The sequence below is a fragment of the Herpailurus yagouaroundi genome, unplaced genomic scaffold (assembly GCF_014898765.1).
Source record: "Herpailurus yagouaroundi ecotype Mexico unplaced genomic scaffold, PumYag 100, whole genome shotgun sequence".
NCBI classification, from domain to species: domain Eukaryota; kingdom Metazoa; phylum Chordata; class Mammalia; order Carnivora; family Felidae; genus Herpailurus; species Herpailurus yagouaroundi.
In genome coordinates, this window is record NW_024412391.1 from 48,148,683 (window position 1) to 48,173,725 (window position 25,043).

General features: G+C 42.2%; 1 long non-coding RNA gene and 1 pseudogene across 1 annotated transcript in view; both read left to right on the forward strand.

Annotated features, from left to right (window-relative positions):
- The window catches only part of LOC121028640 (uncharacterized), a 231,074-nt gene that overhangs the window by 65,710 nt on the left and 140,321 nt on the right, over window positions 1-25,043 (forward strand). The gene's annotated exons all lie outside the window — the stretch shown is intronic.
- LOC121028639 (glutamate-rich protein 2-like) lies at window positions 15,847-16,807 on the forward strand (annotated as a pseudogene).

Genomic DNA, 25,043 nt, shown 5'->3' on the forward strand with positions numbered 1-25,043 from the left:
TATCCTTACAGCATAGCAGCTGGCTTTCCCTAGAGTGGGTGATGACCCCCTTAACCCCCCCCCAAAAAAAAGAAAAAAGAAAAAAAATTTTTGGTTAAAACTAACTTTTTGGTTAAAAAAGTCAGTTCCATTCAGAGCAAAAGGAGGCTAGAGAAGAGTGGCTGTATCAGGAAACTGGGACCACTGGGGCTCTCTTTGGGGCTGTCTTCCAGAGAGCAGCCATGTGTTGTTATGCAAGTAGATCCCTTGCATTGTCTTCAGGCAAGTGTTGAGTGCTAGCCTTTGGCAGAAAGGGTGAACCAATTCTGCAGACCCAAAATGTTTAGGGAAATCTGGGGATTTCAGATTTTTTAGTGCATCAGTGGAGGTGTTTCCATCCCAAGTGTCAGTGGCTCACCCCTTCCTAATCAGAGACCAAATTCTGATGTGGAATACGTTCTGGGTTGAGAATTCAATATCCTCTGGGGCTCTGCTATTCTTATAATTGAGTCCTGAATCTGACACTCAGATTTCTCTGTCCTCTGGCTGTAAGATATGAGAGTTTCTTTATATGTTTCCAAAGAAGACTTCTGGTATTAACATTTAGCTTTAATTAGTAATTAATCATACTTAGTCTTTTATGGTTTTTCTCCAATGCATCTCTTTTCCCAGCAATAGCCATCCGATTCCATAGTCCTTGAATTATTATCTACCCCACATCTCAAGTGCTTGACACCTTACACCTGCCAACACATACCCTTCCACTGTTTCCCACCCTACTTCACCCTAGAGAAAGTTTTAAAAGTCCTATCAATGCATCTCAGGGTCTATCAGTGCTTCATCTTACCACTGTGGATGAGGTCCTTGTGGTAGCATATTCTAACGTCTGCTTTTCCAGACCTCTCCTGCTCCACCCCAACTGTTGCCATACAAGTTCACTAAGAAACAGGCTCTGAGATAAAGATTTGTATGCTAAAAGGTAATTAGGAAGTGCTTTTGTGAGTGAAGGGAATAAGATGGGACAGAAGGAGAAGCTGAACTGCAATGCAGTTACAAAAAAGGCCTTAGTGGATCCTGTGGGCTGCTCTGGATATGGAATGACCCTGCAGAGTTTACCCGACTTGATGCAAAAGTACTGCGCCTTCCTACCTCTGCATTTAACAGTCATTGGGTAGGCGCTGCCCCCAGGAAGGGATGAGAATTTGGACAAGGCAGCTGTCTTCAGCTGAGGGCAATTCCCTCACCGAGATGTCGGCTTAGAAATCTCAGCCACCTGTAGTCCCAGCAGCTGGGGGAATGGGTGCCTTAATTCTAAATGGAGTGTTGGGCCTGGGTGGCACAACATAGTATCAGGCCTGAAATTAGGGTGAGGCATATAAGGACCCTAGAGCACAAAAGTTAAGGAGGCACTCACTCTCAAGTGCCAACTCACATGTGCACCACCCTGAGAGTGTGTCTCCTTAAATTCAGTGCCTTGCTTGCTTCGCCCTTGTCCTGTCCCCCCGCACAGCATTCCCAATTGTGTGTAATGCACTTAGTCCAGAGTGTGGTATATGGAGAGTGCTCAGAAATTGTTATTAAGTTGTCATTATTACTCTTATTATCATCTCACAGTTCAGCACAACTGGGCTGTTCACATAGCTTGGACAGGACAGGTGGCTGACTGAAAGCAACTTCCTAATCCAGGCTCTACTTTTGTTTGATAAGACAGGCATCTTCTTTTTTAGACTGGAAACGCCTTTCTAGAAGTTGGAGCTGTGGTGGACACCATTAATTGTGTACCTCTATCTCTTGCTAATAGAACTCCAAAGTTTTGGGTATCAGATAGTCATATACTTCAGGGGAAACTGGCCCCTTCTCAGTTCTGGGAATGAATTCTATTTGGCCTATGGCAATCATGGTGGTCCTATTCCTCTTGGCTGTGATTGACTTAAGCATGGGTGCATGGTATGATTCTGGCTAATGAGATAAGGGGAAGTCTGCTGGAGGCTTCTGGGAAATATTTTCTTCCTTGATAAAAAGAAACTCTGCTGAAGAACTATCCTGGGGATGTAGCCAATACTTGACTCCTAGGACTGTGGTAGCTATCTTAGGCTCATGAGGGAGGCAGCCATCTTGGGATCATGAGGGGAGCCAGCTAACAGGTTGTATTAGTCAGCATTTGCTAGACAAACAGATCAATAGGATATACATATAAGAAGAGATTTATTATAAGGAATTGGCCCATGTAATTATGGAGGCTGAGAAGTCCCATAGGCTGCCATCCATAAGCTGGAAACCGAGGGAAACCCGTGGTATAATTTAGTGTAAATCCAAAGACTCAGAACCAGGGGAACCAATGATATAGATTCCAGTCCAAGTTTCAACGTCTGAAAATGAAGAATGCTCAAGGCAGGAAAACATCAATGTCCCAGTCAAGCAATCAGAAAGAAATGGTCAAATTCTTCCTCTACTGTTCTGTTTTATTCAGGCCCTCAATGGATTGGTTGATACCCACCCACATTGGGGAGGGCATGCTGCTTTCCCAAGTCCACTGATTAAAATACTAATTTCACCCAGAAATATCTTTACAGACATACTCAGAAATGATGTTTAGCCAAATATCTGGGCACCCTATAATCCAGTCAAGTTGGTACATAAAAATAAATCATCCCAAGTCCCCCCACTTTATCAAGTTGGCACCCACAAGCATCTCCTTAAACTATACTTAATATGCAAATAAAGACAATAACAAAGTCATAATTCTACCCAACATGATATAACTATCCTGCATATAACTGAAAATGCACTAACCTCTTCCCCAGAAGAGGAGGTAAACTCATTGAACAGTGTTTACTCTTTGTGATATCCTACAACTTAACTACTATGATGTAAAGTTAGCAATTCTTAAATACTGTTGTAAAGTCAGTATATCTTATTTTACATAAGAGAACATGACAAGAAAGAAAACAAAGGTACACACACACACAAATGTATTCATGACATAATGGAGGAAATACTCGTGATAATTAGAGTCCTTGTAGTTTTTCATTGACCTTAATCATAGGACAAGGTAATACCAAGAAATGCCCTAAGGAATCTCTTGTATTCCAGATATACCCTTCCTTATTTCTATGGTGGAGTAGCAGTCCAGTTTCCCCAGCCAATATAGTAATTCCCTTATTTGCCTGTTGATTTCAAGGCATGGGGAGTCCAAATTGGCCAGATGGCATTTCTAGTTCAATGAAATCATTGCTGTGTTTCTTGCTGGTAGTGTCCCTCTCTTTGGAACTAAGATCTCTAGGCTGGTAGAGAATAAAGTTGTGGGAACAGAAAGCAAACATTTTGCTGGTGGGTTCCTAGGGGTAATAGAAAACAGTGCTACTCTCATTTCCACACCTTGATTCTGGACCCATGAATCCTGGTTATATGAGAAACAGCACCATATATTAGCCTTCTGGGGAACTTTGCCTCAGCTCTGCAAGGTATTGCCACCAAGCTGGCACTATAACTGAGTCTTCAAAAGGCAATTCTAATGTTCTATTAAGCCAGCTGCTTTAGGGGGTGAGGAACATGGTAAGATCAGTGAATTCCATGAGCATGGACTCATTGCCATATTCCTTTTGTTGTGAAATGATTTTCTTGATCAGAAGCCATGCTATGTAGAATACCATGATGATTGATGAAGCATTCTGAAAGTCCATGGATGGTTGCTTGGGGGAGAAGCATTGTATGCAGGGAAGGCAAATCTCTATCCAGAGTGTCTATTCCAGTAACACTGTCCCTTCCATGATATAATCAACCTGCCACAGGGTAGCTGGCTGATCACCTCAGGGAATGGTGCTATATAGGGGACTCAGTGTTGGTGTCTGCTGCTAACAGATTGAGCACTTAGTGGTGGACTTAGCCAAGTCAGCTGTGGTGAGTGGAACCCTGTGTTGTTGAGCCCATGCAGAACGTCTGTCCCTGCCACTATGGCCACTTTGTTCATGAACCCATTGGGCAATGACAGTGATGACTGGGGACAGAGACTTATGGTATTCACAGTGTGGTTAATTCTGTCCATTCAATTATTAAAATCTTCCTCTGCTGAGGTAAACCTTTGGTGAGTATTTACATGGGGAACAAATATCTTCCTTTGTTTTGCCTATTCAGAGAGGTCTACCCATGTACTTCTTCCCCAAGTTTATTTGTCACCAATTATGTAATCATGTTCCAAGTCTCTGACCACCCAACCAAACATTGACCACGACCCATGAATCAATATATAGTCACATATCTGGTCATTTCTCTTTTCAATCAAAGTGAACCAGGTGCACTGCCCAGAGATTTGCCCCTTGGAGGATTGACCTTCACTACTGTTCTTCAGGGATGTCCCAGAAAGATGTTGTAGTGCTGCAATTGTCCACTTTCAAGTGGTGCCAGCATACCATGTAGAAGCATCTGTATAAACCAGGCCTGAATTTTACGTCTTCTGTCAACTGGTCATAGCGAACTCCCCATGAGGCCATGCAGGTTGGGAGAGAGAAGGTAATATGGCATGAATGGGGATGCTGGACATTTGGGCCACTTCTTCATGTAAATTACTTGGGCCTTCAGGGCCTGCTTGGGCCCGACTGCATATACACTACTTCTACTTGATAATGGAGCGCTGCTGGACATACCAAACTTCATGACTTGCTCAGTCAGATAACACCCACAACACCTGGTTCATGAAGGCAGCTCAGGTAACTTGGTGGTCCATGGTTAAGTGTTCTGTTTCTACTAAGGCTCGGTAGCCTAGCCAAGAGCCATTTCTAAAAAGAAGAGTGTTTATCTGTGGAGGGTGGTAGGAATTTGCTCCGAAGTCCTAAGAGTCTATGGTGCAATTCACATATAGAGGCCTGCCAACAGCTCAAAACAGCATCTCCACCTGCTAAGCACTCTTCAAGCACCATGGGAACTGCTGGGTCATATGGCCCAAGTGGTAGAGCAGCCTGCACAGCAGCCTGGACCTGTTGCAGAGCCGTCTCTTGTTCCAGGGCCCACTCAAAACTGGAAGCTTTTAAGGTCACTCAGTAAGTGGGTCAGGGTGACATGCCTACATGAGGAATGTGTTGCCTCCAAAACCCAAAGAAACCCACAAAACATTGTCTCTTTCTTCACTGTAGAAGGGCCGGGTGTAACAACTTACCCTTCACATTAGAAGGAATATTTCAACATGTCCCATACCATTGGACCCTTACACATTTCACTGAGGTAGAAGGCCCCTGAATATTAGATTTATTTCCCACCTCTGGTATGCAAATATCTTACCAGTAGGTCTAGAGTAGTTGCTACTTCTTGCTCACTAGGTCCAATCAGCACAATGTCATCAATATAATGAAGCAGTGTGGTATCTTGCAGAAGGGAAAGGTGATCAGGATCCCTGTGAACTAAATTATGACATAGGGCTGGATATACCTCTGAGGTAGGACATTGAAGGTATAATTCTGGCCTTTCCAGCTGAAATCAATCTGCTCCTCATGGGCATAATGGACAGGGATAGAGAAAAAGGCATTTGCCAGATCAATAGCTACATGCCAAGTACCAGGGGATTTGTTAAATTTGCTCAAGCAATGAAACCACATCTGGTACAACAACTGAAATTTGAGTCACCACCTGGTTAAGCTTACATTAATCCACTGTCATTCTCCAAGATCCATCTGAATGGGGATGTGGTGGAAATCACCACCCCTGCATCCTTTGAGTCCTTGATGGTGGCACTAGTTTTTACAATCCCTTTAGGAATGCAGTATTGCTTTTGATTTACTATTTTTTCTATTTTTCTTAGGTAGAGGCAGTTCTAGTGGCTTCCACATGGCTTTTCCCACCATAGTGGGAATCAATGTGGGGATTCTGCCATATCCAATTATGGATTTTGGAACGGGAGAAATAATCACAGGATTGGTTCAGGGACCCACTGTGAGAGGGACCTGTGCTAAAACTCCACTGATCACCTGGCCTCTATAAGCCCCCACTCTGACTAGTGGGCCACACTGATGTTTGTTTGAGTCTCTTGGATTAGTGTCTATTTGGAGAGTGTTCCTGAAAGGTCTGATGATTTTCTTTTCTCTAATGCAGGTATACCCTGAAAAAAGATTGCAGGTCCCTCTGGGGAAAGCTGGGAGAAAGATTAGAACTATAATTTTTTTAAATTTATATATTTATTTATTTTGAGAGAGAGAGAGAAAGAGAGCATGCAAGCACAAATTGGGGAAGGGCAGAGAGAAGGAGAAACAGAATCCCAAGCAGGCTCCACACCATCCGCACATAGTCCCACGTGGGCTTGAACTCACAAACTGTGAGATCATGACCTGAGCTGAGATCAAGAGGCCGATGTTTAACTGACTGCTCTACCCAGTGCCCCAGCAGTATAAATTTTTGTTAGTATACCATGGTCTTTCCTTCAGGGTAATGAAGTCTTTCCTTCGTTCAAGGGGTTCTAGGTCTATAAACAAATCTGGGAATTAACTGAGAGACCATGACCCTCTGTTTTTATGATTCAGGTTAGACTTTTATTCACTTGACTTAGAACTTTTCTGTGTGTACAGATCAAGTAAGAATTTAGTAATCTTCCTGTCTATTTCACTTCTAGAAACACTAAGATCAGGTAGCCAATGCCATAAGATCTTCATGAGTCAGACAATTCTGATTTCTGCTTTGATTCTGCTGTCCATTATGGTAATCATGCCCCCTTTGCCTTTGACTGTTGAGTGCTGTCACTTAAATCCTGACACTTCAGGGTCCAATCACTCCCATTGAATTTAGGTTTCCCCTTTGAGTGGCTATAGTTTCCACTGTAAAGTCTGGCCTACAGAGAAGAGGGCTCCCCTCACAAACTTATTTCTCACAGTCACGGTGAAATGTATGTCTTCTGGACCCTCCCAGTGTGCGTGAGTAGGTCCTAAATTACAAATCCACTATAATGTTGCAATCTTTCTGCCTTTAAATCTCTTCTTCTACATTAAATTAAGTAGGTCAGGCATTTCTTTCTTCTAAAAAATTTTTTTTAATGTTTACTTATTTATTTTGAGAGACAGTGAGAGCATAAGCAGGAGAGGGGCAGAAAGAGAGGGAGAGAAAGAATCCTAAGCAGACTCTGTGTTGTCAATGCAGAGTCCAATGTGGGGTTCAAACTCATCAACTGTCAGATCATGACCTGAGCCGAAATCAAGAGGCTTAACCGACTGAGCCACCCAGGTGCTCCTAGATCAGGCATTTCTAATTCACTCACCATGGGCCACCTTTTAATCCATGTTTCAGCCAACCAACCAAACAAACAAACTTTTAGAGCCCTTTCTCATTCACCAAGCTGCAACATTAAATGTAGAATCTTGGCCTAATGAGCCCATATCCATAAATTTATGCTCCTTCCACCATTATTCCATATCCTTAGCATCCATTCCTACTAAATGTCCCCCTCATTTCTATCTGTATAAATTAGAAAACTCTGCTCTTTTGTAATATAGTGCGCTTCTGCACATCCCCATGAGGAAGGAAAGAAGAGTGGTGGAGGTGGGTACTGAGGAGAATTAGCATTACCTTGCATGGCAGCTGCCTTAAGGGAGGGGGCATTACAGTTTCCCTGGGCAATGCAGAGTTAATCCCCTCAGAAGTGGGGACAGTTCAGAGTTAATCCCCTCAGAAGTGGAAAAGCCTATACCACTAAGGGTGGAGAGGCCAATTTCATTGAGGGTAGGGAGGCCTATTCCACTGGCAAAGAAGACTTGTCAGAATTTAGGAACCTAATGTCCCTCACTTCATCAGAGTCTTCCTACTTGTCCCCATCCCAATTTACAGGATCCCATTCTTTCCCAGTCAATGCCCTCACTTTAATAGTAGACTACCTGAGAGTCTGAGGGTTAAAATTGTGTTATAATTCAACCCATCACAGGAGGAAGTTATACATTTGATTTTAAACAGTATCAGCCCTGCAACTACAGAAAATAGGGTTTCCTTCATGGCACACATAAAAGCTTCTAGGTCATTTTTTGATGCTTGGGCTGGGAATTCAAATCCCTGAGCTCATGGATTAATTTATTACCTATAATCAGCACATAATTTACATTAGTTAGCAGGTTTATTGGATAGTGTCTTTATCAAAATATCGAAACTGATTCAGAACATGACCCAGATTCACTGCAGGCCTTAACTGCCTGGAACCACAGGGAAACTTGCATTTTTACATTCAGTCTTTGAATAATCCCATTTGTTCTCATCCTTTAGAGAATAAACCCCAGAAAGGGACTGGAATGAGGAAACAGAAGGCTGACCAGGGGCTAGACAGCTTCTTTTCCTGACACTGGTCTAGATGTACTTGCACCAGAAGACAGGTGCCTGTTCTATGAGTAGGGACTGTGGGACACAGTAAGTTTCAGGAGACACTGAAGTGACAGGAAATGTCCAGATACAAATTAGTAAGCAGACTTGAGAGATAAAGGGAAGGGTTTGAGAGAACTCCAGCATTTTAATCTCCAGTGACTGTTCCCCCTGAGTATCTACTAAATGTTGCCACTTTGCTGGTAGGCAATTCTGACAGTGAGGTTCCATCCAGCTCAGGCAGCCACTCCTGGACTTGGTGCTGACACTTGGATTTGTCACTATATATCTCTGTCTAACAGATGCATACCTTCTGGGGTATCTTTTCAGCTCATAAGCCAGTACAGTAAATGCCCTGTTCTAGGAATTGATCCTTTTCCCTCATATGGTCCCCAGATAGTCAGGGATTGCTGACAGATCCTGGCCTCGGCTGATTGATTGGCACAGGGGTGGGCCCTTGATACAAATCAGACCAGTCATTTCCTCTGTTGGGTATTTGTGGTCATGACCATGAGACACGGGCATTCTCTATAGTTCCACAGATAATGTGTAAACTGGGAAGCTGTGGGGTGCCCATCTTCTGCCCACCATAACTATAGATAAGCAAAAAAAGAGGCCAGTCTGCAGAGAGAAAAATACAATCGTCTCCTTGCTTGAGTCTGGGCCTTTCCCTTCAGCATCTGTCACACATTTCATCTTCATCCCTCACTTGGTTACTGTCACATCCTGGCTTGAATTGACATTACTGTTTTGTACACGTGTTGCTCTTCCTTCCAAGTATATTTATTCTAAGGACTTTTGTTTCCATGAGTTAGCCCTTGATCTTAGTATATTTATTACAAGGTCTTTTGTTTCCATGAGGTAGCCCTTGATCTTATTTATAATCAGCAGTCAATTAGAGTCACCTAGATTGTTACAAGTGCCATTATTTGAGCACACAAAAATAGTGCTGGAGTAGAGAGCACAGGAGCTGTAATGCCTGGGATTTGATAAATACTCTCATTTTACCAAAGGGGCCCCATTCACAAGTTTTGTGTTTCACTCTGGATACCTTTATCCTCTCTGCCTTTGTTTGGTTAGTCTTTGTGTATGCCCTTGCTCTTGCACTTCCTCTGGAAACTCTGTTGCCAAGAGACGAGGAAAGGCCAAAACTCTTGATGCAAAACTCAGTTAATAAGAAAAGAGGGAAGGAAAGTTGGCAGACATCAGGTGTGATTTGGGCCTGCTTGAATCCATACCAGAAATGAGTTTTTGACAACAGGAAGATCAAGGAAATTGGAAATAGTGCAGCAATTATTCTGTGCCAGGAGTTTTACAATAGCCAGAATGGAACTGGTGCTTAGTCCATGACCGGAACAGAGTCATTCCTACATCATGGTGGTTTTGACTCAAGCAACGGCTTTGGATTGCAATGAAGAGTGGTTTGGGAGCATTGGAATTCGACATATGCACTTAATACCAGGATGATGGGTGTTTAAATTTTTATTTTTTTAATGATTACAATATTTAAGTCCAGAATTATTTGATATAGAAACCAGGCTATCAGATCTGCCTGTATCATTGGTTTCCAACTAAATACCTCAATTTATCATTATTTCTGAAATTTTTAAGATAATTAAATTCTATTTGTGGTGTTTTGTTTTTGTTTGTTTTTGTTTGTTTGTTTTTGGTGCTATCACCTTCTCAATGGCTATCATCCTGCTTTATACAGCGTGTGTTAAATAAGTACTTGAATCTCTGCATGATTGAATATCCAAATGCTAATTTAGAAAAGTACTTCTCAAATTTAAATGTGCCTTAGAATCACCTAGTGATATGGTTAAACTGCAGATTCTCATTCATTTAGTACGTCTGGGTGAGGTTTACACTACTGGTCTATGGACTGTATTTTGTTAAATTTTTTTAATGTTTATTTATTTTTGAGAGAGAGACAGACAGACTGTGAGTGGGAGAGAGGCAGAGAGAGAGGGAGACACAGAATCTGAAGCAGCACCAGGCTCTGAGCTGTCAGCACAGATCCTGACGTCAGGCTCGAACTCATAAACCGCGAGATCATGACCTGAACCAAAGTGGGATGCTCAACCAACTGAGTCACCCAGGCGCCCCAGTGGACTGTAGTTTGAAGAGCAAGAATTTAGGAGACTGGAAAGGAGGAACTTCATACAAATCAACACTTGGCTGGTGTTTTTCCTCCTGTGTCAAGTCAGTGTTAAGGTGAATTAAGCAGTGAAAGCAGATGGAGTTCTGGAAACATGAATTCTACTCTTGACCCTATCACTAATTATGACTTTGGGCAGATCACTTACCTTCTTTGGGCTTTGGTTTTCAGTCCTATAAAATGAGGGGATAGGGCTGAATTATGCTTCAAGCTGTCCTGAGGAATTTTATAGCTCTACAGAGATGCCTTGGGTATCCTCCAAGAAAAGTGTGAGGCCAGTGTGGAAAGGAAGAGGAGCAGTAAAGGCAACGGAGAGGGAGCCATTATTTAGAAACACAGGAGAACAATGTGGAATGTATCCTGTCACTAAGAAGGTGGCTTCAAGAAGGATGCAGTGGTGGATTGTGCCAAATGCTTTTAATTATCATCCAACACAGCATTTAAGGTCAGCATGATTCCCATTCCTGGGATTTTAAGCCACTCATTGTTTTAAAGAAGTCCAAAAATTAATTCTGGACTTGACTTCTTACTGGTGGTGTCTAAAGTTCTTAAGATCATCCCTTATGACAAAGGGGAAGGTGGGAAGGTTGGGTGGGCAGGGGGGAAATACCAATTGAACAAGTCAGCACCCACCAAAGTTATCCTGCTGTCTGCGGGACTTGATCTACTCTCCCTCCTTCCCTCTGATTTGTCAGTGGACCTTTTTTCCCCAGTCGCTCCTTGGGAACAGGAGATGACTGATTCATTCAACCACCAATCATAGGCAAAGCTCAAAGGGGTGCTTATCACCCAAGTCTGGCCTGGGTGAGGCATACATGCTGAGATTTCTTTTATGTTTTCTATTTCCAGGAAAGAAAGGAGGGAAGGGAGAAAGGAAAATTTTCCAGCGACACGTTTTTATAGTTCAAAGCCATTTTTTCTCATCCATGACTGATTAGAATCACCTGTAGTGTTTTAAGCATATCCCTGTCTCCCAAAGGTTCTCATTTAATTGGTGTGAGGAGAGGGTCGCCTGGGTGGCTCAGTCAGTCAGACATCCAAGTTCAACTAAGGTCATGATCTTGCAATCTGTGAATTCAAGCCTGGCATCAGGCTCTGTGCTGACAGCTTAGAGCCTGGAGCCTGCTTTAAATTCTGTGTCTCTGTCTCTCTCTGCCCCTCTCCTGCTCATTCATTTATTTTTCTCTCTCTCTCAAAAATAAGTAAATATTAAAAAAAATTTAATAAAAAAATAATAATTGGTATGAGGAGAGACTTAGGTGGTGTGTCTGTTTTTAAAGTTCCCATGATGATTCTAATATTCAATGAGGAATAAGAATTGATTTAGTCCCTAGGCTCAGCATTTTCCTTCTTCTTTCAGTGTGTCTGTTGGCAACTTGCTCTGAGTCTAGAACTTTTGGGTAAGAAGACTGTGGTTGATGTAGATTATTTAAAGGCCACCTTGATCTGAACAGAACTATTAGCTTTCTGTTCAGAAGTGATGCATTCCCAGGCTCCTGCAATGTTTCAATCTCTGCAGCCTCAGGTGACCAAAGGGCTCTGTTGGGGGGACTCCAAGATAGAACAATGGTTTTTAGGCAGGAGGGGCTTCAAGTTGGTGTTCCAGGGACCCAGCTGTGCCTACCCTAATTTCAGTGTGCATGGAATGTTTTAGCTAAGCATAAACTCCCTGGATGGCAGGAATTGCATCTGTCCCACTCTGCCAGACAATGGGCAAATGCACTGAAATCTTGATGCTATATTTTTAGCTTAGAATCAGAGGCAGATCTCTTGGAATCTGAGATTAGGTTCCACAGTGGCTTTCAAGCATTGTATACTATGACCTCATTCAATTGTGGTGTTCTCTCTTTTTCTACTACCTAATCTCTCCTCACGGTTTTGAAGGGACTCAGAATATACCACCCCAAAATATACAGATTTGGCATAAAAATTATTTTGAGCTAAAGACATTTGAGATTCAACAGATATAGAAAGAAATCTTTCTAAAGCTTCTTTTATCTGTCTAAAAGCAGAAACGCCTGAGAAATAAGGACTGCCATAAATCCCCTCTCCTGGGAAAGTTTTATGGCCATGAAGAAGATGAAAAATCAGCACAAAAAACCTTACTAAGATAACCTTTGTCTTCCATTACTTTCCTTTATATATTTACTTCCCCGTTCTTTGCAATCCCCAGAAGCCCCCAAAACCTTTTCCTTTGTCTTGTTGCATCTCTATAATTCATCATTCTTTGTTAAAATTGATGTATAAGCTCTCAGGCCTATCCACTTCTTTGGTTCTTCACATCTTTTCTAAGAAGGCCCTCATGTTACATAAAAATTAACATCAAATGAAATTTGTATGTCTCTTCTCCTTTCATCTGTCTTTTGTCAGTCTGATTCTAAGGACTCCAGTCAATGAACCTAAGAGGGTAGAGTAAAAAATTTTTTTCTTCCCCTACAATTTCAACTGTGACTGCCAACAGCTCTCAAATCTATTGGTCTCTCCTAGTTTTTGACTCATGACCTATTTGAAAGCTACACCTGGATATGTCACAGGCTCCCTCAAAATTCAACATTGACAAAACTGAACTCATTGTCTATTTCTCAAAACATCCTCCTTTTCTCACTATTCCTGTCTCACTTGTTATTAGCAGCTCTGTGCACCCCATCAGTTGGGCTGAACTTATCAGAGTCACCTACTATGTGCCATCCAATGTTCCAACCACTCTGCATACAGTAAGGATTAAGCCAGACAGGGTCCTGCTTTTATGGAGTTGGAGGTTTTGTGTGGAGAGAGATGATAGTGAAGAGATCATTCTACTTTCAGACAATAAGCAGGCTATGAAGAAAGTATATGAATGGGAAAGAAAGTGATGGGAAGGCCAGTTTAGGAAGTGTGGTCAGAAAGAACCTCTCAGAGCACCTACTTGAATGAAAAGCCATGGAAAGATGGGGGCGGGAACGGCGAGGTAATTGTTTGAGATAAAGGGAACTGCAAGTGTCTGGCCCCTGAGACTTTGTAAAAGTGAGAGACTGCTGTATGGAGAGTAGTGGGTCAAGGAGAGATGAAGAGAGCCATGTCATGGTGGAGTTGTAGGACTTGGTAGAGGTGTTGGATTTAATTGTGTTTTATTTAGTCCAATACCTTTATCCACACCTTCATTTTCACTCCCTTAGCCACATCCTTTGTTAGGATCCTGTTACACTTCATCTAGGCTATTTACCTTCTCAACTTTTCTAAGTCTTCCTCTTCCCCAGGCTCCTTTGCTGGCTCTTTTCTTTTTCATCCTCACTGCTTAAACTCTCAGCAGATCCCAAGCTACTCTTCTGTGTTTTTTCTGGGGCATCACCTTAGGCCAGAACACCCCAGCTTCTGTCTTAGCCCTGAGGAGGAGACTCTCTGTCTGGTTAATCATCTTCCTCAGATCTTGGAATATTATTGTAATTAGAACTGGCAAGTCCCTTATTTGATAGAAGGATTGATTTCCTTTTCACCCCATTCTCATTCCTCTCCCCCACCTCCATTTTAATTGTATTTTTAAAAATTTAAATGTGCTCTTGTGAAATGGGTATTTTATTTGTTTGCCTTTATTTTAAAATTTGTAAATGATATTATGTTCTATATCTCATTCTCTTTTTTGATTTCTGATTAAGCATTGTGTTTTTAAGATCTATCTGTGAGGCTATGTATTTCTGATCTGTTGCTCCTAACAAATGGTAGTATTTCATGGCTTACACATTATTCAAAGTAGGCGGTGCTATGCTCATGTAACAACCCCCAAATCAATCACAGTAGCTTAACACGTAAAAGTGTATTTTTTCATTAATGCAGAATCCTCTGTAGGTCTGGCCATTCTTCCAGGCAGCCTTTTCAAGCTGTGATTCAGGGATCTGCACCACTTGTATTTCATAGCTATGGCACTGGCAACATTTCTTACAGGGTTGTTGAGTCAGGGAAGGAGAGAGCATGGAAAATTCATACCCACTATTATGTTCCTCAGATTAGAAGTAACACATGTCACTGCCACTCACAACACATTGACCAAAACCATTATATGGCCCTAACCAACTTTGTTGAGTCTGGGAAATGTAGGGTGCACATGGGCAGTCCGTGGGCATCCACCATATTATACCTACATGCTGTCCTAGTGGTGGGCATCCATCTCCCGACCACCACAAACAATGCTGCAGTGAATATCTCTGGTTTAGACCCACATGAATCTAGGTGAGAATATTTCTGGGATGTGTAGTCAGTTGAATGGTGGCCCCCCAAAAGGTACATCCATATCCTAGCCCTCAGAACCTGTGAATATGAAATTATTTGGAAAAATGGTCTTTGTAAATATAATTATTAAAGATCTCAAGGTAAGATCATCCTGCATTATACAGGTGGGCATGCCCTAAATCCAATGAAAATTGTCCTTATAAGAGATAGAAGGGAAGATACTGACAAAGAGGAGAAGGCAATGAAAAGACAGAGGCAGATCTTGGAGTTATGCACCCACAGCCAAGGAACACCTGGAGCTACCAGAACCTAGAAGGGACAGGGAAATATTCTCCCCCTCCTTCAGAGGAGGAGCACAGTCTTGATTTTAGACTTCTGGCCTTCAAAACTATAGGAGAATAAATTTCCTTGTTCTAAGTCAGCAATTTAGTGTTACTTTTTAAGGTGTCCCTCAGAAACTAGCACAGAATTTGCTACCTGGAATTAGGATGCTACTGTAACAAATACCTAAAATTGTGGGAATGGCTGTGGGATTGGGTAATGGGCAGAGGCTAAAAGAATTTTGAGGCACATTATAATCAAAGTCTAGATTCTGATGAGAAACTCACAAAGATGGGAACAACACAGAGGAGAAAGCGCCTGTGGTCTTAGTGAATACATATAGGAAAATGGACATTAAAAGTACTTCTGGCAAGAGCTCAGAAGGAAATGAGGAACATGTATTGGAAATGGGAGCAAAGGTTATCCCTGTTACATAGTGGTAGAAAACTTGGCCGAGTTGTGTTTTCTTTGTTGTGTGGAAAGCAGAATTTGGGGGCACCTGGGTGGTTCAGTTGGTTGAGTGTCCAACTCATGATCTCACAGTTTGTGAGACTGAGCCCTCTGTCGGGCTCTGTACTGATAATGGAGCTTGCTTGGGATTCTCTTTCTCCCTCACTCTCTGCCCCTCCCCTGCTCATTCTTTCTCTATGACCTTGCGGTTCATGAGTTCAAGCCCCACATTGGGCTTGCAGCTGTCAGCCTGTCAGTGCAGATCCCTGTTCAGATCCTCTGTTCCCCTATCTCTGCCCCTCTCCTGCTTGCACTCTCTCAAAACTAAATAAATATTAAAGGGAAAAAAAAGGTGTCCATGGTAATGCTGTGTCTCAGCTCCCTGCTCTAAACTCGGCACCAAATGTGAGCTGGGCTGGCCTTCTGTGTCTGCTCTGTGGACAGGCAGTGTGAAAGAACCATGAGCAGGTTCAGGCTCTAGGGCTCCATAGCTGCTGAGGTGGCATGCAGAGAGGTACCAAAATATAGACAGAATGGCAGATTGCTAGTGTTTGATCCAAAGGAAAAAGTGTTGCTTGAACCAAATGAAGCAATGTCAGATAAATGCCTCCTTGGATGCAGACCAAGATTGGCAAGCAAACTTTGTACCTCACCAACACAAGTCTCCCTAAATGTAGCTAGGAGATTCTCAGAAAAGAAGGAAGTCTCTTCAAAAATTATTGAAAATACAGCCTCTTTAAAGAATACTGAAAATAGAGTATCTTCAAAGACTGTTGAAAATAAAATACAGACACAAATCTACAGTCTAAGTAAGCTATGGTCATCTTCCTTCTTATAAGAGGGCACAGGTCAAGTGGGCAAAAATGCAGTCCTTTCAGAGCAGGAGAAAAATAATAAACATTGCCTTCAGGATATTGATGATAAGTTGCCTGAATCGACAGATGATGATGGTGAAGATGATACCAACAATGAAGATAATGATGAAGACAGTAAACCCTAATAAAGATACTCATGCCCCATCAGAGTTAATGACAGAATTTCTGAGAGCAGAAATGAGCCAAGACTACCATTTGGCAAAAATGATGTCAGATGACTCTTATCTATGAATGAGAAAATCCTGAGGCCAAGGAGTTTTTCTCATTTATTGAAGAAATGTTGCTGATGGAGGAATCTCAAAATCTTGAGAAAGATGATAAAGGTAGTGAAGAAGACAGTAGCAGTGAGAGTGAAGGAAAGAACAGTGAGAGGCTAAGTGAAGAAATCTCTGAGGAATGTGAAGATGGGTAATGAAGGTTGCTGCTATGGTTTAACCTTCACGTATTTTCATTAGTGAATACCAAGGAAATATAAAGGACAGAGCTGGAAAAAAAAAAAGAGGGAAAGAAGGCAGAATTCATATGCTATGAACTTGAATATTTGAGGATATTTCTTTTTATTTAAAGAAAAAAATTTAATATTTATTTATTTTTGAGAGAGAAACAGAACATGAGTCGGGGAGGAGCAGAGAGAGAGAGGGAGACACAGAATCTGAAATAGGCTCCAGGCTCTGAGCTGTCAGCACAGAGCCCAATGTGGGGCTCAAACTCATGAACAGCAAGATCATGACCTGAGCCGAAACCAGCCACTTAACTGACTGAGCCACCCAAGCGCCCCTAACTGAGGAGATTTGTAAGCAAGGTGTTGAAGGTACAGCCTGGTTTCTCCTTGCTGCTTATGGTAAAATGTGAGAAGAAAGATGAACTGAGGAAGGGACTATTAAAAAGGAACCAGCACCTTGTTGGGGAGATTCAGTCTACCCGGTCTACAAAGGAAGCTAAAATTAGAAAATTCACTGTTGGTGGCCAAAATGAACAAATCAGGAGACTATAGATGCTGGAGAGGATGTGGAGAAACGGGAACCCTCTTGCGCTGTTGGTGGGAATGCAAATTGGTGCAGCCACTCTGGAAAGCAGTGTGGAGGTTCCTCAGAAAATTAAAAATAGATCTACCCTATGACCCAGCAATAGCACTGCTAGGAATTTACCCAAGGGATACAGGAGCACTGATGCATAGGGACACTTGTACCCCAATGTTTATAGCAGCACTCTCAACAATAGCCAAACTATGGAAAGAGCCTAAATGTCCATCAACTGATGAATGGATAAAGAAATTGTGGTTTATATACACAATGGAGTACTACAGGGCAATGAGAAAGAATGAAATATGGCCCTTTGTAGCAACGTGGATGGAACTGGAGAGTGTGATGCTAAGTGAAATAAGCCATACAGAGAAAGACAGATACCATATGTTTTTACTCTTATGTGGATCCTGAGAAACGTAACAGAAACCCATGGGGGAGGGGAAGGAAAAAAAAAAAAAAGAGGTTAGAGTGGGAGAGAGCCAAAGCATAAGAGACTCTTAAAAACTGAGAACAAACTGAGGGTTGATGGGGGGTGGGAGGGAGGGGAGGGTGGGTGATGGGTATTGAGGAGGGCACCTTTTGGGATGAGCACTGGGTGTTGTATAGAAACCATTTTGACAATAAATTTCATATATTGAAAAAAAAAAAGAAAATTCACTGTTGGAAAGTGTGCTCTTGAGAGAAGGCTGAAGGTGTGGCTGCACAACTTTCGCCCAACAAATTAGCCACATGGCCCATGGATCTCTCAGCTATCTCTACAGAAGCTAGGGATCGGGATAGCATAATGCAGGAAAGATCTGTCTTTCTTGACAGACAAGAACCCTCTTGTCTAATGGCATGGACCCATGTGACATGCACAGGAGACCCACAAAGCTTTGGAGGATGTTATATCAGAGAAACACAACCATCTTGGACTGAAAAGAACAGAGACAGGATGAAATGAGAGAAAGGCTATCAGACTTCCATAATTCCATAAGACATATAGGAAATCGGCTGATAGAACTACCTGACTACAAACATTTGCAACTCTTGAAGAAAAAGGATGACTCCGAGGTGCCGTTGTAGGCCCAAAGGACAGGCCACCATGGTCCTGAGGGTTTGGGGGGACTATTATAGGCCCAGTGGACAGGGCTGCCATAGGCCCAGAGGGTGCATTGAGTCATGGACGACTATTCTCAGGCCTTGAAATTGAAAATGAAATTTTCCCTGTTTTGACTTTCTTGGGACCAGTGGCCCCTTTATTCCTTTCATTTTTTCCCCTTTTGGAGTGGGAATGTCTATCCTATAACTGTCCAACATTGTATTTTAGAAGCAGATAACCTGTTTTCTAGTTTCACAGATCCACAGATGGAGAGGAATTTTGCCCCATGATGGACAATACTTCCAGTTTTACTCATATCTGATTCAGATGATTTAGATGATGAGATTTGGAACTTTTAAAGTCAATGATACTTAGATGAGATTTTGAACTTAGAGTTGACACTGGAATTGGTTAAAATCTAGAGGGATGTTGGGATTGGGATGTTGAATATACTTTGTATGTGGGAAGGACATATATTTGGGGGGCCCAGAGAGTGAACTGTACTGGGTTGAATAATGTCCCCCCTCCAAAGTCATATCCACCTGGAACCTGTGAATGTGACTGTATTTGGAAATAGAGTCTTTGCATGTGATCAAGTTAAGATGAGGTCATACTGGATCAGGGTGAGCTTTACATCTAATGACTGGTATCTTTAGAAGAGACAGAAGAAGGAAAGACACAGAAAAAAAGGAGAAACCCACATAAAGACAGAAGCAGAGATTGGAATTATGCAGCCGAGGAACACGTGGAGCTGCCTGACTCTGAAAGGGACAAGGAAGGTTTTCCCTGTAGTGTCTGAAGGAGTGAGGCGCTGCTGATGTTTTGATGTCACCCTCCTGAACTCCAGAACTGTGAGAGAATACATTTCTGTTGCTTTAAGCCTCAAGTTTAAGGTACTTTGCAAAGGCAGCCCTAAGAAACTAAGACAGATGTTTACCCAGAGAAGGTCATAGGTGTTGATGTACTTTGATCACCTGCCAGATTGCTCTCCATACTACCTGTAGCAGTTTACACTTTCAACAGCAGTACATGGAAGTTCCTACGTTTCTGCCAACATATGACATTATCCAGCTTTTTTATTTTAACTAGCCTCATAGGCGAAAAGTAGCATCTCATCATTCCTTCAATTTTCCATTTCCTGGATTATCCCTTATTTTCAACATCTCATGCTTATTAGCTTTTGGAGTTTTATCTTTTCGAAATTGCCTGTACATAGCTTTTGTTGATTTTTCTATTGGGATTGTTTACTGACCTTCAGAAATTTCCTATATATTCTACTTATTAATCCCTCATTGGTTTTAGACATTGCAAATATCTTTCTCCACTTTTTTAGCTGTCCTTTAACCTTGTCCATGGTGTCCCCCATTGAAAAGAAGTTTTAAATTTGTTACATTCTGTTCTTGTTTGCCCTTGTCCATGCCAAAAAACACTAACCCCTTCTACTGGCTCTATTGTAATCCACTAAGTGATATGATAATGTCATGTTAGAGGACTTGTTCTCTGTTCACTTGTTCATCAGCTGTTGTGCATTTTTTTTTTTTTTCTGGACCCAGTCAACTGTGAAATCATGTGTTTAGCAAAAATCAGGGCTGGAAATGGCAGGCCTTATTCTGGAACAGAAAAACTGCAACTAATCAGGAGCATTTGGGGCTTCAGCATATTTCCTTACAGTCAAGCTATTCACATGTGGATGTGACGTACAGTTGGTCCAGAAGTTACATCCCTCTCACCTCATGGCTGTCCTGGGGGACCTGCTGAGACTTGTGAGGGCAAGTGACAAACAGCTCTTTAGCCAGTAGTGTGAGAGCAGGTGTATCTCATCTTATGGGGGGATTTTTTGGGGTGAGTGTTCACTGAATCATACAATGTGAGAGCTGGAAATGGCCCTGGAATTATCCAGTTCTACCCCTCATTTTACAGATACAGATCTAGGGAAGTAAAGGGACTTGTCCAAGTCATTGCGGCTGGTAGTGAATTGCCAAGACTAGAACCCAGATCTCTTGACTCCCATTTTGTGTATTTCCATTTTTCTGCCTTCCCCCAGAGGATGTCAGAAGTCTTTTTTTTTTTTTTTTTTTTGAGGGCTCTGGGCCAGACCTGGGACTTAAGCCAGGAAATCAGAAGCCTCCAGAATTTGGACCCACTCAACCTCTCCAACCTCATCTCACCATTCTAGGGTGCTCTCTGTCTTGTTCCTCTAATATTCCGTGCTCTACTCTTAGCTTGGAGTCGTTGCTCATGCTATGGTCATGCACAGGCATACCTAGCATGCCCTTCCCTCTTCTTCCTTCCTGCCTCACTTTTCTTTTTTAAAAAAATTTTTTTTCAACGTTTATTTATTTTGGGGACAGAGAGAGACAGAGCATGAACGGGGGAGGGGCAGAGAGAGAGGGAGACACAGAATCGGAAACAGGCTCCAGGCTCTGAGCCATCAGCCCAGAGCCCGACGCGGGGCTCGAACTCACGGACCGTGAGATCGTGACCTGGCTGAAGTCAGACGCTTAACCGACTGCGCCACCCAGGCGCCCCCTGCCTCACTTTTCAAGGGCTCCTTGTTTGAGGCTCAGTCCTACCTTCTCCACACCACTGCCAATCAACATTATTCTCTTGCCCTTCTTCAGGTTTTCATAATGTGTTCAGTCTACACAAATACAATTTAGGCTTGACTATATGCTGCTTTTTTCTTCTGGAATGTTCCTGTTGTACAACTGACTGAGCAAGTCATTCAGTGTCTCTGTGCCTCACATAGTTTATTCACACACACAAAAAGAAGAGATGATCAAGATCATTTCTAGGGATGCTTCTATACCTAGCACGCTATGTCTCCCTAAGATTTTGAACTACCAAAGCAAAGGGACTCTGTTTTACATTTCTATTCTAATTCCCCTAGTCTAATGCTTCTCAAGCAGGGACACTTTTGCTTCTCAGGAGACATTTAACAATTGGAGATAGTTTTGGTTATCAAGCGGGGGAGGGGTGTCCTACTGGCAACTAACATAGAGGCCAGGGATGCTGCTAAACATTTTACAATGTAAAACACCCCTCCTCCCCAAAATGGATTACTTTGTTCAAAACTTCAGGTGGGATTCTGAAACTTTACCTTATTAATCTCTAACCCAACACCATAGACACACTTTCATCTTTCAGTCAAAGACAAATGCCCTCATAAAAGGCATCCTATGGGGTATGGAGCTGTCATGAAGGAGGAAAGAAGTGAGCACCTATGCAAAACTAATGCTAAGTCAGAGAAAAGAATCTAGTTTTCCTTAGTCAAGAGGGAGAGGAGAGAGTACTGGAAAGAAGGAAACGCTGGATGGATGAAAGCTGTGATCTAAGAAGTTATTTACTCTGTAGGAGGTGTTGATTGAAATAGCCCATCTTCTAGACATCTCTGGGGGACTACATGTGATTGTGGTAAATAGTGGGAATTATAATATTGGAACACATGAAGGAAACTTCTGGGAACTGCAGTTTATGTTGTCAAGAAGAGTTGTGTTTTATAATATGATCATTCTTACCTTTCCTTGAAATAAAGTCTGGATTATGAAAGGAGCTTTAATTTACAGATGAGGCAAGGAAGTTGTTTCCATCCAGTGACTCTGAACTGTGACATCCAAACAAGTCACAGCCTCTCTTTCCAGACCCTTACTTAGGGATTTCTGAGGTTAGGAATGATGAATGACTACTGCTTTTGGTGACTCCCCCCAGCCTCTGCCTTGGCTGTATTCCCAACGTTCTCCCTCATCATGTTATGCTCGTCTTTCTTTTTAGGTTGCTTTGTCACCCTCGCCCCCCACCCTCTATCATTAAATAAATATAATAAGAAATATCCTAGATATATAAAATAGAATGCTCCCCAGAAAGTTGGGATGGGGGAATCTATGACCTAAAAACTCTCTTGAGAGCTACATCATTGTTCTCAATCTCTTTTTATCTCAAACACTTGGCAGGAGGTTGTGTTATTCGTCCTCCTGGCTACCAGAGGTATCTGGCAAGGGTTTCTGTTTAGATTTCATTTGGAGAAGAAATGCTTAAGTTAAACATTAAAATTCATGAGAATATTTCAGTTCCTTATAAACTCTTCTGATCACAGTCACTTCAAGTGAGGTGTCATTTATGGCTCCTCACTGAGGAAAAGCTCTCCCAAGGGGACTTCCAGCAGTTCATTTCGGGAGACCACTGAGTCTATGCTCAAGTGCAATGTTTTGTAAAACAGGCTCAAAAGACGTGTTAGCAACACTCATGAAATATTTTTTATGCTTTGGGTTCCTCTCTGTTGCATAGGATTATACATTGGATCCATGGAAAAATGGGTGCTTCCCACCCAGTAATGCCTGAGTTGTTGTTGTTGTTGTTGTTCCAGATTTTCCAATAAAAGAAAATTCAAATAAGAGTATGGAAGCATCCTCTTTTTCTTTTTAAGACTTTCCTGTAAAGGTTTCTGGGGAAATATTCTGGGGCAAGGGCTGTCAGTGTAACTATTGCAGAGCTCAATGCATAATAGAAATTTGACCAATGTGTGTTATTGCTGCTGCTGCTGCTGCTGCTGCTGCTGCTGCTGCTGCTGCTGTTGTGTTTTGGTTTGTTTGCTTGTTTGTTTGTTTGTTTGTTTGTTTTGGCAGACACATGCATGACTTCTCTTTATAAAATGATCTGGAAAACACACAGGAAAGAGTTATGAAAAGATAAAGCCTATAAGTGTGACCGCATATTTTGTGGCCCAGTCATCAGTTCTCTGGAATTGGGTTTTGCATCCATTCTTCAAGGTTGCCTCTTTCCCTTTTCCTTCTGCTTTTCCTATACACCAAATAGCATCTGAGTGTAAGAAACTGGAATCCCCCCCAGAAGCCCCTCTGAGATCAATGCATGCATTGGTGGACCCCCCTTTGGGATCTTTTCCCTCTTCTCCCTTGTGTGATCATTTTAAAAGCGTGATGCCAAAGCGTCTGTGCAGCTCTTTGTTTGGTTTCTGGTTTTGCTTTCATAGGCCTTTCATGCTTGCTTGGCTGGGTGCAGCTGAGACTGGTTTTACAAGAAGCTACCAATAAAGCTCAGAATGGGAAGAGATGAGTAAACTCTTACTCTGAAGACAGGGTTTGTGGAAAGAAACAAAGGGAGATCCCCTTGACACTTTATGAGAATGCATAATTTAGCAAGGCTCTATTTAAAAATACTCCTGATCCTGTATAGAAAGTCATGGCTCAACTACTAGCTATCTTCTTGTACTAATTAGGAAATTGTTTTTGCTCACCAGTTGATTTTTTTTTTCAACGTTTATTTATTTTGGGGACAGAGAGAGACAGAGCATGAACGGGGGAGGGGCAGAGAGAGAGGGAGACACAGAATCGGAAACAGGCTCCAGGCTCTGAGCCATCAGCCCAGAGCCCGACGCGGGGCTCGAACTCACGGAGCGCGAGATCGTGACCTGGCTGAAGTCGGACGCTTAACCGACTGCGCCACCCAGGTGCCCCATCTCACCAGTTGATTTTTGAGCATCTCACCGTAATTCTGTTCTTTCTGTGACTATAGAGAATAAGAAATTTTGCAAATAACTTGAAGAAGCATGGGGTAGGCAGTTTCTAACATGGGTCCCAAGACTCTGCGTCTTCCCCTTCCATTAGATTTCCTGTGTAACAAATATGTGGGACTATAACTATGGTGGGTTTACTCCTGTGTTAGAGTATATTATATGGTGCAGCTGGCTTTAAGGGAAATTATTTGGTGGGCCTGACCTAATTACGTAAACCTTTAATTTATTTGTTTTAAATTTTTTTAATGTTTAATGTTTATTTTTGAGGTGGGGGAGGGGCAGAGAAAGAGGGAGACATAGAATCTGAAACTGGCTCCAGGCCCTGATGTCAGCACGGAGCCTGAAGCAGGGCTCGAACTTGGAAACGGTGAGATCATGACCTAGGCCGAAGTCATGCTTAATTGACTGAGCCACCGAGGCACCCCTATGTGAACCTTTTAAAAGCAGTTTGTTTGTTTTCCCCAGCTGGTTGCAGAAGAAGAAACGAGAGATTTGAAGCAGGATTCAGATTTGATGAGTTTTGGCTGATCTGAGAATGGAGGGAGCCATGTGGTAAAGAATGTGGGTGACTTCTAAGAGCTGAATGTGGTTCCCAGCTGACAGATCTCAGCCTACAACCATAAGGAATGAATTCTGCCAAAACACAGATAGCTTGGGAAAGAACCCAAAGCTCTGGGTAAAAATGCAGTTTCACCCCACACCTTGATTTCAGCAAGGTGAGACCTTGAGAAGAGAATCTAGCCACACCCTGGCTAGACCTGCGGAAGACTTCTGACCTGCGGAAATTGTGGGATAATAAATTTTATTGTTTTAGGTTTGTTGTTTATTGCGACTAGGTTTGGAGCTTAAACTTTCCATTCCACATAGCAATGGAAAACTAATATGAAGGAGGAGAAGGCCTTTGAGACAAGATAGCTAAGTAAAAACCAACATTCCTATTTTGGTTTTAGATCAGTTATTATGATAGTTAATTATAGGTTTCAACTTGACTAGACCATGGTGCCCAGTTAGTTGTTTGGTCAAAGCCTAGATAGATATTACTGTGAAGGTATGTTGTAGCTGCAATTGACATTTATAATCAATTGACTTTAGGTAAAGGAGT